This window comes from Dermacentor andersoni, chromosome 6 (assembly GCF_023375885.2).
Source record: "Dermacentor andersoni chromosome 6, qqDerAnde1_hic_scaffold, whole genome shotgun sequence".
NCBI classification, from domain to species: Eukaryota; Metazoa; Arthropoda; class Arachnida; order Ixodida; family Ixodidae; genus Dermacentor; species Dermacentor andersoni.
The window spans coordinates 167697018-167712114 of record NC_092819.1 but is presented as its reverse complement, the minus strand read 5'-3'; positions in this window follow the sequence as shown (position 1 = coordinate 167712114).

Genomic DNA, 15097 nt, shown 5'->3' with positions numbered 1-15097 from the left:
GTGAAGTCCTTACGTCCGATGTTGTGAATCCACTTTTTTCTGCGACTGATGTCATCCTTCCCTCGAGGAATGGTGAAAAGCATGAAGCCATTTTCACGCCGGCTTGTGCACTGAAATGCGCAGCAACCCGGCATAACGCGGTGCGAAATGCAGAGTTCGAATTAGCAGAATAAAGCGCGGCCTGCGACAGAGGAACACGGCCTGCCCATGGCGCCGAAGAAAAACAACAACACAAGCAAAGCGACGCTTTCGCGCGCGTTTCCAAGGCGACGGCTGGGGCCGGCCGGAGCGGCCAATCATCGGTCAGAAAAGCGCCGAGTGGAGAGGCGGGCGAGGAGGATGTACGAGGGTTGGCGGCGCGGTGGCAAAGTTCACAGAATGGCGCTACTTTCAATTATCAAGGGGTTTTAGAAAAAGGTGCTAAAAAGCTCCCTCTGTCCTAAAATGGGTCGTACCAAGCTCGGTCGTCTGCTTCGGAAAGCACGTTTACAATATGGACCCGCAACTTTCGGTTGTGTTGTATCACGGCCTGCAGCGAATATCGGGCGCCGAAGATTTTTGTCAGGAATGGCACGCTGCGTAAAGGCAAGAAATTATGCAGTGCCGAATACGTGTATGCCGTTCAAGAAATAAGCGGCGAAGTTTAAGCGCGGTGTCAATCGCAAGTGAAGCGAGTCGCGTACGAAGTGGAACTTCAGGTAAGGTTTGCACGCTGCTATATTCAGGCGCACAAACGCGAGGAAATGCTTGCTATAAATGAATCCACAGCAGCGATAAGCAGACATCATGTGTACGGAACTGCTCGAGCACACGACGGTACGCGCCGCGACGGCAGCGGTCTTTCAGCATGCCGCGATGTACGAACTGCTCGAGCGCACGATCGTACGCGCCGCGACGGCAGCGGTCTTTCGACATGCCGCGAAACGGCTGGCCTCCTGCAATCTTTGTTGACTGCATGCCGCTAAACAAGTAGTTATGCTTGCGTTGTAGTAGCGGCCATCTGTCCCTTTTAGTAACTGGTAATAACTGATGCAATGCATATGAGCTCACACGTACGTGCGAATCGCGCTGCAGCGCGAGCTCGTGCGCTGGTCGCTTGATGTAGCTTTTAATGACAACGCTCGAAAATCGATCTGCTGTAATCAATACTATCTTGCTGCGCTGCCTCAACATGCTGGCTTGAGGTCAAGTATGAGCACATTTAACTCTCTAACCTGTGCTGCTGGTAGTGGGGTAGTGAATTGTCACCGAATCAGCCCGGCCATTTGTGGTCATTTGCACACACCTGGGCACTTCACCACTTCGCACCTGTCGAATTGTTAATTGTCGCTGTGGCCGGGTTTCGAATTGTGAATCACCAGCCATGCCTGCTGCTATGTCGGTCTGCCGTCGGGACTGTAGGTGCAAAAGACCGAATTTTAGAACGCAGGTCTATAATCAAGCAAGCTTCAAGACAGGTGAAGCAGTCAGCATGGCGCGAAGTTTCGCCTACCCAGCGCGACGAACTGCAGTTATACAGCGCGCCCGACGCTCCGCTTCGTGAGGCCTTGAAGGGAAACAATAGAATCGGATGTTGGGATTCAGGCCTTCTTGTTCATGGCAGCCCACGACGCAGCAGTATCGACGGTGATGCTTTTTCGATGCTGAGCTGGGTCCCTCCGGATCGGCGTCGCCGATTCCTTCTGCTTCCAGCATTACGTCCCATGGCACACGGAGAGTCCGTTTTCGTTAAACTATAGGCTGCAACCAGCTCGCAGCGTGGTCGACGTGGTCTGTGAGAAGTGAAGAGCCTTTTCGCACTCGCAACAGGGCAGAAAAAAGTGCGAATCGACGCAAAACTCGGCCTAGGAACGTGCTTCGCCACAGCCAGGGCTCAATACGACCTAAGCTGGTACGACCCAGATGTCGTTTTCCGTGCCGCCACGAGGAGCCGCTACTATACATCAAACTCCAGCGCAAGACGCCCATTGAAATATCGAAGTGGCCTAGCGCCTCGGCAGCAAAGTTCTCCGAACCGCAATGTGGCGTCGCCGTGTCCGACTTTGCTTAACGGACATCGAGGGATGTGCTGCTCACTGCAAGTCATGTAAATGCAACTGTGTCGACCGCCCACTGTTCAGCGCTGAATGTGTGTTTGGTGTGCTGTGCTTGAAACCAGTGGTGCAGCCGTGCAGCGGGGGTGGCGGAGGAGCAGAGTGGCTTAGGGGCTCCGTTTGCGCGTTCACAGACATGTGCTCCCGTCTTGGTCTCATTAGCGGCTGTTGCGGGATTGTGGTGTGCTAGCTCCTTGCCTAGTATGAAGTTTACGACTCTAACACACAGCATGTTCACGTTTTTCCGCGCTATATGTCATTTGCATGACGGCCGAGTTGAAAACGAGACATATGTCTGTGTTCTTTGCGTTCGTGTGTTGGAAATTACTTTCTATTGTGGAAGTTCTGAGAGTCTTATTACGAAAGGAGTGCGAACGTAAACATAAACACATATGTGTGTCTGAAATTTTTAATTACTCATAATGCCCTTTACGACTGATAAGCGAGCTACACTGCCTGTGTGAATCAGCTACCGTATGTTGCGACGCTTTACCGTGTGGTAGACTGATGCATGGTGCGCGTTTATTTCTGTACTGTTGTAAAAACCATTGTTTATTCACTTAATACAAATGTACGGCTTCCTCGCCGCAGTACATTTTATTTACGCGGTGAAGCATACTAAAAGTGGGAGGGCGCCACTATCAGCCAGCATAGTATGTCCACTTAGGTGCCCTGAGAGGCGGCGGGTGCGCGAGTGTATAATTAAAGAACTCTTATTATGTCCAGTGACAGTGGCCGCTTTTCACATTTAGTATGCTTCGCCGCAGTACATTGCTTAGGCTTCACCGCGAAATATTAGTGTATTGCGAGAAAGATAACCGTAAAAAGCCTAATCAGGCAACGTTTCTTTTGTAGCTTGCTACACCGCAATGCAAGGGTGTAAATAAGCATCGTGCAGTAAAGCATACCAAGAGTGGAAAGGGCCCATAGGTTTGCACTGTGCTCATTATTTTCAATTGTGACATAATTTTCAAGTGCATCTGTGCTCGTGGTAAGCTTCATTGACAATTCTTTGTACATTACAAATTCATATTGCAGGGAAGCTTATTAAAGCACGTTCGCCATTATGGTACGCGTTATTCACTTTCAATGCAGGAGCACAATGCGGATTCTTGCCCCTGCTTTTGGCTGGACTGCACATGCTCTTTGAGAATTGATTCATTGTTCATAAGTGCACTGGTACTTTACTCTAAACTGGAGGGCTCAAGTTGATATGAAAGCACAATTTTTATTAAGGGGACTAGATGTTGCCGAGATGGTTGCAGCACAGTTTTTTTTTTCTTCCAGGCACCTTTTCTGCTTGAAGCTTTCATTGCAGTGTTTCGAGCCTCTTTGAACCAGCACATAGTGTATATAAAGATTGGACACTGATTGGGAACATCACCTAAGTTCATGCCTATATATAGTAAAAAGATGTAGCACGGCCAGACAAAATAAAAGAAGGGGGTGGGCTGCAGCAATACTAAGTGTTAAATGGTCTTTTTTCCCTTGAGTTTTTTGTTTTTGTGCTTTTTATGGATCCTCCGCAGTAACCACGCAAGTGCCGAACTTGAGCTTGTTGGTTTCAAGTCTCATGGTGGTTACTAACAGAACAGTGTGATAAACGAACAAGGACTTGGAGGCATCCGTTCACCTTACTTGCCTCAAGGTGCTGCTTCGTAAGCACTATGAGCATCCAGGCCAACCAGGAAGGGAGGTTTGTTGCAATCGCTTCTGAACTGTATTGCCACCAAACCAACAGTGCTCTCAATGACAGCTTTTGGACAGTAGAATGCTTGCACCCAGCGAAGTCGTAAGAAGGAAGCATTCAGTATGTACAAAGTGGGCTTTAATGCTGGCAGCATTACTGAAGGGGCTTTGCCCATCTGCCCACTTTATGGATACACAAAGATGATATTGACACAAAGAGGTCGTTACATGGCAACAGTGTTGGCTGTTTAGTAGCTTGTCTTTGCCCACTGTCAATAATCTGTTCCGTCTCCAGTGCCCCTGTGAAGTGCCTACTTTTCGGACACAATGTGCTCTCCATGCATGCATGCATTTTTAGCTTGTAAAGACGTCTATTACCCCTTGCCTCAAGCTGGTCCTTGCTGATGTCACCCAAGAAGGTATTGGGGAGTATGGCAATGTACACTTACAAAACACTGTTGATACCAGTGAAACCAAATTAATGGAGCTGCTGTTCTTTTTTTGTCCACTCCATCCTGGTTAGTTACAATGAGCAATGTGCGAACAGAAGGCATATGTAGTTGGTCGTGCATAGCCTGCGCACTAAGCTTGTTGGCATGTTATGACCTTAGCACAGTGTTTATATGTAAAAACCTTCTGATGTGTTGATGACTCCCATCTCTTTATCATGCTTTGCCTGATGGAGCCAGCAAGTGGGTCAACCAGATGTTCAACAGGCTTCCCACAAGGTTTCCCAGAGTCTCCTTTACCAAGGTGCTGCCAGAGTGCTGATCATAGATATCTGTTTTCTTGACCTTGCACTGCCCTTCAACCATGGCCACACCTGCTAAACCTATAGCATGCGATCAAAAAAGTGCTATACATCATGTTGCTCCAAACTTGTGACGTGCTACAAGTCCTTGAGGAACACCCGCATTTATATTTATTTACACCCTCATCATACTGTACGAAGCTTCGCATGATAAGTGCGACAATTAACATCTGCTGGTTTTTCAGTGTTATTCCTGACCAGCTTGCTGAAAGCTATCCTGAGTGTTTCAAGAGCAAACGACTGCTGCTGGACAAAGAGTGCTTAAGTCAAGGGTCGCTATAACCACATATGTCACACGAAATGAAGAAGGCCACTGAGTATACAGGTGGTTTACTTCATATCCAACAAGCTTGGTTCTCATTTTGCTAATGAGTAAACTCAACTTGCCCTGAATACATGGCCTGTGACAAACTATGTGCCAGATGCTGTGTCCCCTGCAAAGCTGAAGATGTGTATGAGATCCTGACACCCTGCAGCGGCTTCTACAATGGGCAAACAGGCTACTATAGAAACGACTGCCCTTACTAATATGCTAATAACATGAAAACGGGCAGAAATTTGGCTATTGATTGGACCCAACTGCAGGTGCAAGCCACTCTTCCACCAGATGTGTGTTATTCACAGAAACTGGAGCTATGCAAATGCAGATAAAAACAATGATGTTTGAAAGTAGTAGAGTTGAACTATATTATGCACAAGCAGTGCTACCTGCAGCGCTGGTACCTTATAGCCACAATTCATGGCTGCACCACCATGCAAAGGCACTATTCTTGAATTATTAACTTTTATTGTATTTATGGTGGCCACATATTGCAATTACATATCATCCACATTGTGTGCAATATGGTTAAATGTCAATTATGATAGCCATTCCTAATCTGAAATGCCACAAAAGAGCAAATATAGGCAACAAATAGCAATTCAAAGAGACAAAAGACAACCAGCGCACAGGATAAGTGACAGACTTCCTTTTATTGAAAAAGAAATGTCCCATGTATCATGCCACCAGCAGTGGGTAGCAATCTTTCAAGCTTGGGTGACTCCATCTAAGAACAGTCTATGGCACTACATACTTGACATGGTGTAAAAAATTTTGACATGCCCTACCCATAAAGAAAAAGCAACTAACACAGAAAACACGCCTTAAAATGCAACGTGCAGAGTCTGAAACCAAGAAAAAACAACCAGAAAAAGGTTTCGCTGTCTTTCAACGATAAAAATTGTCAAACTGTCTCGTCACTTCTTAATGAACCTGCTCAGCTGACAAGGAAGGAAGGAAAACCTAATAGCAGGGCTGCAGAAAATGTCAACGAATAAATATACTTTGCTTACCAACGATACCTGTGGCTTAGTTGTGGTCTGTGTGTAAACTAATTGTGTATAAACTTTTCTTGTTTAGAATGGTTTAGCGGATAGGGAAAAAATGACCATAAGAGCACCAGGTGTATGCATAGTCTACGTACAAAAAGCCACTGCTTTCTTACTTTTATTTTTTTCTCTCTATTACTATTCATGAGTATTTAAGTGCCTTAATAGCACTGCTAACATCCTACTGCAAAACACAAAATTGGGCAAGTTGTGGCATAAAGAAAATTGTAGTTTCACTCATAATGTGAAACAATGATGCAGTAGCTGGTGAAATATGTGCAGGAAGCTTACTTCATGCAGTGTTTGTTGAAGTGAACAGTTGCCAATGCAAGTCGATAATCTCCTTTAAAAAGGCAAATAATTAAGAGTCGTATTTATTTGTGGGAGTTGTGCCTCCCAGTGAGGCGGCGGCGAGGCAAGCCCTCGAAGTCCCTTCATGGGAGGCTTAGGCCCGGCCCTCATAAAGTGCTGGTTGTACAATAAAAGCTTATTGCTTCTCCTCCTCCTCCTCGTCCTCCTCCTCCTTCCAGTGTTGAAGTGGAAAGACTCGGCTTTTCTTCCTCCTCTTTCATATCCGGACTTGGGCACTGGTCTACACCAAAACAACCCTTTAGCTTCTTACTGCTGAATTCGTTTTGGTTTTCTCAAATCTATTTGGGCTACCCATTGCTAGGTCTCATGCTTAATCAAAGAATGAATCAATGGAATGAATCAATTCTCAAAGAGCGTGTGCAGTCTAGCCAAAAGCAGGGGCAAGAATCCGCATTGTGCTCCTGCATTGAAAGTGAATAACACGTACCATAATGGCGAATGTGGTTTAGTAAGCTTCCCTGCAATATGAATTCGTAATGTACAAAGAATTGTCAATGAAGCTTACCACGAGCACAGATGCACTTACAAATTATGTCACAATTGAAAATAATGAGCACAATGTAAACCTAGTGCCTTTCCACTCTTAGTATGCTTTACTGCACGATGCTTATTTGCACCACTGTATTGCGTTGTAGCAAGCTACGAAAGAAACGTTGCATGATTCGGCTTTTTACGATTATCTTTCTCGCAATACACTAATATTTCGCGGTGAAGCCTAAGCAATGTACTGCGGCGAAGCATACTAAATGTGAAAAGGGGCCACTGTCACTGGACATAATAAGAGTTCTTTAATTATGCACTCGCGCACCCGCCGCCTCTCAGGTCGCCTAAGTGGACATACTATGCTGGCTGATAGCGGCCCTCTCCCACTTTTATTATGCTTCACCGCGTAACTAAAATGTACTGCGGGGAAGAAGCCGTACATTTGTATTGAGTGAATTAACAAATGGCTTGTACAACAGTACAGAAATAAACGCGCACCATGCATCAGTCTACCACACGGAAGAGCGTCGCGAACTACGATAGCTGATACACAGGCAGTGTAGCTCACTTATCAGTCGTAAAGGGTATTATGGGTAATTCAAAATTTCAGACACACATATGTGTTTATGTTTACGTTCGCACTCCTTGCGTAATAAGACTCCCAGAACTTCCACAATGGAATGTAATTTACAACACACAAACGCAAAGAACACAGACATATGTCTCGTTTTCAACTCGACCGTCATGCAAATGACATATAGCGCGGAAAAACGTGAACATGCTGTGTGTTAGCGTCGTAAACTTCATACTAGGCAAGGAGCTAGCACACCACGATCCCGCGACAGCCTCTAATGAGACCAAGACGGGAGCACATTTCTGTCAAAGCGCAAACGGAGCCCCTAAGCCACTCTGCTCCTCCGCCACCCCCGCTGCACGGCTGCACCACTCGTTTCAAGCAGAACACACCAAACACATATTCAGCGCTGAACAGTGGGCAGTCGACGCAATTGCATTTACATGACTTGCAGCGAGGAGCACATCCCTCGATGTCCGTTAAGCAAAGTCGGACACGGCGACGCCACATTGCGGTTCGCACAACTTTGCTGCCGAGGCGCTAGGCCACTTCGATATTTCAAGAAAGCACGGGTCACACAACACAGATTCTGTACTGCGAGAGCTCACCGAGGCCAAAGCCAAACTGCCGCACCGCCACTACTCACGACTTTCGGCCAAGTGACACAGAACCTACAACCAACACACAAGCAACGCACGCACAATCACATGAGCAATATTGAAAAACGCGCGGTCCAGAGAACGATTGCGCCGAGGACAAACACGCACGCCACGGCGTCGCTCGGCGCCAGCATCGCGCCTTCTCAAAAATCCCTAAACGATGCTGTGCGTAGGCACCTAGGATCAGGACACGTGAGGGATTTTTGTGCGACAAATAGACGCACGCGCTCGGCAACGGGCATCACTATCGAAATATAGTTTAGTTGTTTTGTTCACCTCAAACGAAGCAGTCGGTTCTTTTTTGACCTACCATAATTTCCTCAATGTTTGGTGCCGAAACCTGGGAGAAACGATCGAACTTACCATTGATCAACAAGGTCAACAGACACCGACACCACAACGAGCTCGGGGAAAACCAGCAACGATCCTCGGGCAGAAAACGGTCGACAAGGCGCGCCTTCAACAACAAGGCGTAGGGACGCCACACCCAAGCGAAACCGGCACCACGACTCAAGCCCCATCGCGGTAAGCGAACTGTAAACATTGATGTCACGATGGAACTGCTCAAACTGAAAAGAAGTCCATTGAGAACTCAAGTGAATAAACTGATTTCTGAAGCGTATTTATTCTTGGAGAGTCATGCGGACGAAGGAGCTCTTAATACATTGTCTGCGAGGCTGAACGCCCTCCAAATACAGCTAAACGAGGTGGGCGCAGCCATCGAGCCCTTAGTGCAAGACCAAGACGCGGAGCGAAATTATGTATGGACCATAGAATACAACGACCGTATCGTCGCACTTATGGTAAAACTCCGCCTAGAAGCAGAAAAAGACCTGCTGCTGACAAAACAAGCAGAAATGGCGGCGACACGGGCGCAGACCGACGACCCTCCGGAGGGGGCAAGTGCAAAGTGAAACTGCCGAAGCTCGAGTTACAACGATTTAGCGGCGCCGCCACGGAGTGGCAATCCTTCTGTGAGCAGTTCGAGCAGGCAGTGCACAGGAACGACGGCCTCTCCAACGCAGGGAAGTTTCTGTACTTGCGATCGGTGCTTTCGGAAAAAGCCGCAGTGGCTATTGCCGGCATTCAAGTGACTGGGGCAAATTACACCACTGTCATCGAACTTCTGAAAGAGCGCTTCGGTCGACAAGACGTGCTGATTCAAGAAACCTGACTCAGTTACTCGACTTGCCACCGGTACAGAACGAAAAGGAGCACATCGGCCTACGTCGCCTCTATGACCACCTGCAACGCAATATCGCTGGTCTCACGGCGCTCGGAGTCAAAACAGACAGTTACGGCGCCCTTATCTGCTCCGTACTCCTGCGAATGCTGCCAACCGATCTTATTGTCGGATATCAAAAAGGACTTTCCGCTGCCAGCAAAGATGACGGGGTCCGCATAGAGAGTTTGCAAGCTTTTCTTAAAACAAAAGTACAGTGCCGGGAAAAGGCACTGCAACCTGGTAATTTTCCAACCAGAGAATCAAAGAATCGAGACAAAGAAAAGAGCAAACCTGAAAATGGTCAGCAGCTTCTCTTCTTTCTGCGGGTGCTTCGAAGCAGTCCGATCTATGAGCATTCTGTGCTGCAAAAGATCATGCGACTCGCAATTGTCAGGCAAAGATCTCATTGGTTGAAAAGAAGAAAAGGCTCACTGCAGTTGGCCGGTGCTTCCTATGCTGCATAAAAGGGCACACTTCAAGGGAATGCCGAAACAAAAGAATAAAATGCAAGGAATGTGGCAGAAGACATCTGACTCAGATGTGTGACCCGACATGAAAGCCACCCGAGAACAAAGCCACAGAGTTGCACTCTTGGACAGAAAAGAAATCTGAAAAAGTACCAACTGTGCTGCTCCAAACAGCTCAAGTATGGGCAGAGGGACGAAGAAGAGCGCTCACTCGTCTACTCTTTGACGGAGGTAGCCAACGAAGCTTTGTCCCTAAATGACTTTCACGTGAACTGCAACTAGAGGTCGTAGGTGAAGAGGACATCACAATCTACCCATTCGGAGGAGCAGGAAAAATTATCAAAGAGAAGCACAGAAGAGTAAAAATTAGACCGCTGCCACTGCTCCGGTCTAAAACCGCTGCCACTGCTGCCTTGGCTTTTTAGCGTTGCTGTAGTGATAGCAAATGCTGTAAAGGTATTATTCTATATTTTTTTTCTGCCATGGCTTCCACGGAAAAAGAGATCTGTTTGTGTTGTAACGACGAGTGTTTGGATAGCGAAGGACTGCTTTGCGCGGAGTGTGGCTAGCGATACCATTTTGGAAGTTGTTCTAACGTGTCTGAGAACACATTTAAGTCAAAAGGCGAGTCATGGAGAAAGGCATGGCGGTGTCCTACTTGTAGAACGGGCCGGACGAGGGGTGTTCAGGAAACCAAGCCCAGCACTGAAGCTGAATTAGCAACACTCCTGGTTGCTCTGAATGAAAAGGTGGACGGACTTGCAACGCTTAAAGATAGTGTTGAAAGTATCGAGAAATGAGTTCAGCTGATGTCAAGTCAGTATGACGAAATTCTGCTCCACATGCGTCGCCAGGATAACGAAATAGGCGAACTGAAGAAACGTGTTGAAACAATTGAAAGGCAAGAAAAAATCTTTGATACCTCCCAGATTATGAAAGAGGTTGACCAGCTAGAATGGCAAAGCAGGAAAATGAATCTCGAGTTTCACGGCATTCCGGCGACTGAAAAAGTAAACCTGTTGTCAAAGGTAAATGAAGTACCAAGGAAGATTAAAATCCCGGAGTTGACTGATCATGATGTTGTCGCTATTCACAGGCTGCCAGCCGCTAAAGATAAGGTGCCAGGAATTATTGTCCGTTTTGGAAGGCAGTCGACAAAGGAGGCGTTCACGAAACGAAGAAAGGAACTAAACGCGTTGAATGAGCGATTTCACATCCTTGAAAATCTGACGAAAAGAAACAGGACACTTCTTGCAAACGTGAAAAACTGGGCACGAACGCATGGCTTCAAATATGCGTGGCATCGAAATGGAAACATATATCTTCGCCAAAAAGACGGTGACAACGCTATCAACGTCCGCCACGAGGAGGACCTAGATAAGCTCGTTTAGTTCGTTTGATCTCTTGTTCTAACCTTGGTCCCACAGTTTACCATGGCTGAGTCCGATTATGTTTTACCTTCCGATCTTGCCAAACAATCTTGCAATCTACACTCTAATTTTTTAAAGTTTTTTGACTTGAATGTACAGTCTGCCAGAAACAAGGTCACCCAACTCGAAACGTTGTTCTCTGAAATTCAGTCGCATTTCGACTTTGTAATGTTAACGGAAACGTGGTACGTTGACGATTCAAACGCCTTTCGCTTGAAGGAATACAGTAATTTTTATCTCAACAGAACTACCGGCCGTGGGGGCGGTGTAGCAGTGCTTGTTAAAAAACAGTTTTCATGTGAAATCTTGCCGGCCTACTCATGCATTCACACAGACTATGAAATCCTGTCATTAAAAATAGACAAAAATATTATTGCTGTTGTTTACAGGCCCCCGAGCGGAGACGCACGCAACTGGTTTATTTTTCTGGAGTCTTTACTGGCTTTTGTCGGTGATAATAAGTACACTATTATAATGGGCGGAGATTTCAATATCAACATGCTTACTGATACTCCCGCTAAAAGAGAAATGGAGCAGCTCTTTCTGTCCTTTGGATGCTCAAATGTTATTAGTTCCCCCACCCGAATTACCGCTACATCTGTAACACTACTTGACCTATTTATAACAAATAACTACACACCTTCTTGCAAAGCCGGAGTAATATGCAGTGATGTTAGCGATCACAATGCCATATACATGTACCTTGAAATCAACCACGCACGCCCAAAGAGCACACAGCGTGTTCAGTTCCAAGAAATAACACCTAAAAACTTAGAACTTTTCAGACAAAGAGTCAATAATTTTGATTGGAGCAATGTGTTGTGTGAAATAGAAGCAGATCATGCATATAACTTATTCTTGAGTAGCTTTTTGAAGTTATATAATGCATCATTTCCTTACAAGTACCTTACGCAGTCGAAAAAAAAAAAAATACGTAAACCCTGGATAACGCCAAGTCTACTTACTAGAATTCAAGCGAAGGCTAGGATGTATAAGAAGTTCTTGAAAACTCGCGATTCTGATCTCTTTAAAACATACAAATGCCTTCGTAATAAACTAACGAAAGATATCAGAACCGCTAGAAACGAGTATTATTCCAATTTCTTTTTTAACTCAACTTCTAGGACTGACGTGACGTGGAAAAAGTTAAAAAGTGTGCTTCATCCTCCCTCTCTATCAAACCAAGTTATAAAAATTTGTCGGGAAAATGAAGAATTGTCAGGCAGGAAGTTGGCTGATGCGTTTAATGATTTTTTTATTGATATCCAGAGAAATGATTATGATGTGATGGCTCTGGACTACATAAATTGTACCATGAATCAGACATGTTTCCTAAGTCCTGTCAATCAGTCCGAAGTAAAGACCGTATTTTCTTCATTAAATAATTCCGGGAGTTGTGACAAAGACGGTATTAAGGTGAAACCTGTGAAATATGTTATGGATGTAATAGCACCGAGTCTCACCCATATATTTAACCTTTGTCTGGCAAATGGTGTCTTTCCTCAGCAAATGCAGATTGCAAGATTAGCAGTTGTTTATAAGAAAGGTGACAAGAATGACTTTGCAAACTATAGGCCTTTGTCAATAGTACCTGTTTTCTCGAAAGGGCTTGAGAAAGTAATTTTGACCCGGATGAATAACTTTTGTAGTAAGCATAATATACTGACACCCTCACAATTCGGTTTTCGAAAACACCGGTCCACCGAACTCGCTCTATTAGAACAAAAAGAATACATTCTAAAATCTCTTGATGACAGGAGTTTAGCATTAGGAATATATGTAGATTTTTCGAAGGCTTTTGACCACCTGAACCACAAGTTACTTTTAAAAAAGCTTCAAGTATATGGCTTCAGAGGAACGTCATTGATGCTTTTGAGCAGCTATCTCGGAAGTCGACAACAGTATGTCGAAATAAACGGTCACCGATCCAATGTTAAAACCCTGTCTTCCGGCGTACCGCAAGGCAGCATGATGGGCCCGTTTCTTTTTAATATATACGTGAATGACATAACACAGATAGACAGAGAAATAAAAATGGTCATATATGCTGATGACACCAGCTTATTCTTTTCAGCCTCGTCTGCCTCGAACGTGGTCATGAAAGCAAATACAGCACTTAGGCAGCTTGAGAAGTGGACAAAATATAACGCTCTAAAAATTAACACTTCCAAAACAAAGGCCATTATTTACCGTCCAAAGAACAAGGATGTTCATATTACCGATGATATCGCTCTTAATAATTTTAACATAGATATAGTAAATTCCTTTAAAGTACTAGGTGTACTTTTCTATGAGAAAATGCCGAGGGATGACCACACAAATTACGTAGCATCTAAGCTGTCACGTGTCATCGGATCGATTTACACTCATAAGGACATCCTCCCTATAAAAGTGAAATTTCTCCTTCACAATTCCTTGTTCTGTTCGCATCTAAATTATTGTCATTTGGTCTGGGGGGAAACATCCTTCGCGAATCTACGAAAATTACACGTTCAGCAGAAAAGAATGCTCAGAATAATATACAATGTAGCATATGACCACCCATCTAAACCGCTCTTTATGAAAGACAACATAATGCCGATTCATGATCTGTACGCATACCGCCTAATCACTAAATACATTACCGAGGTCAAAAATAACGTCTCGTTCATTGCCCAACTGGCATCACTGCAGAAAAGAAATTTCGACTACGCAACCAGAAACACCGATAGTTGGCACATACATTCATTCAGAACAGGTTACGGACAACATATGCTCAGAAACACTCTTCCACATCTCTCAAACATTTGCCAACATTACAATTTAGATCTCCAACGCACCCGGTCAAAAGATTTGCGTCATTTTGTTTCACTTATAAGTGAAAGGGCGGCACTTTCTATTTGAAATGTATGACATCATATTATGTACATCGCTTTGTTTTTTTTGTTTTTTTTTGGAATTGTACATTTTTTGTAAAAATTGTCATTTCTGATATTCCTTGCGTGTGTACTTATATGCTTGAACTGTTTGCCTTTTTTTTCTAAACATCATGTATTGTATCGGGGAGGCGAGAGCCCGTCAAGCTGGATATCTAGCTTTTTCTCTCCCCCTCCCACATCCTTGGGATGGAAAATAAAGGCATTATTATTATTATTATTATTATTATTATTAAGTCAATATGACCGTAAAGAGCACTCTATCGAAGCTCTGGAAATACCGGAGTTCTGCTCTGATCGGCTTCCCGTTCCTGAGGACATTTTAAAATTGGTGCAAGCGGACATGGATGAACTGGCAGATGTGACTGTTAATCCTGCCCATTTGATGGGAAGCGGGATCGCCATTCTTATCGGTGCTGACTATTACTGGACATTAGTTTGCGGTGAAGTGAAGAAGCTGCAAGGCGCACTAGTTGCGGTAAAGACCGAATTTGCCTGGACTCTGCAAGGAGCGATTCCCAGCAGTAGCTCAGCTGCCTACTGCTCAACCATGGCAGTGCTTCTTGCCGGAGTGTTCGCCGACACAACCAGCTGGTCCAAGGAGCTTAAATCTTTCTGGGAACTTGAGAGCATTGGAATTATCGACTCTTGTGCCCAAACGAACGAAGAAAGTGAAGAAGTCATGAGCACATTTTCGGCATCGGTAGAGAAAATGGACAAGCGCTACGAGGTAGCACTGCCCTGGAAACCCTTGAACATGCAATTCGCCGACAACAAAGCTGTTGCAAAGAAGCGCTTGACTAACTTCACGAAGAAGTTAATGAAAGATGAAACGATACTGATCAAGTATGACGAGGCTATCCGTCAGTACCTGGAACAAGAGTTCGCAGAACGACTTCCATCGCAAGAAAGCAACAACGATGCAAGCAGATCATACTACATGCCTCATCGTGCAGTTTTGAGACCTGACAGCCTTTCGACCAAGATTAGAGTCGTCTTTGACGCATCTTC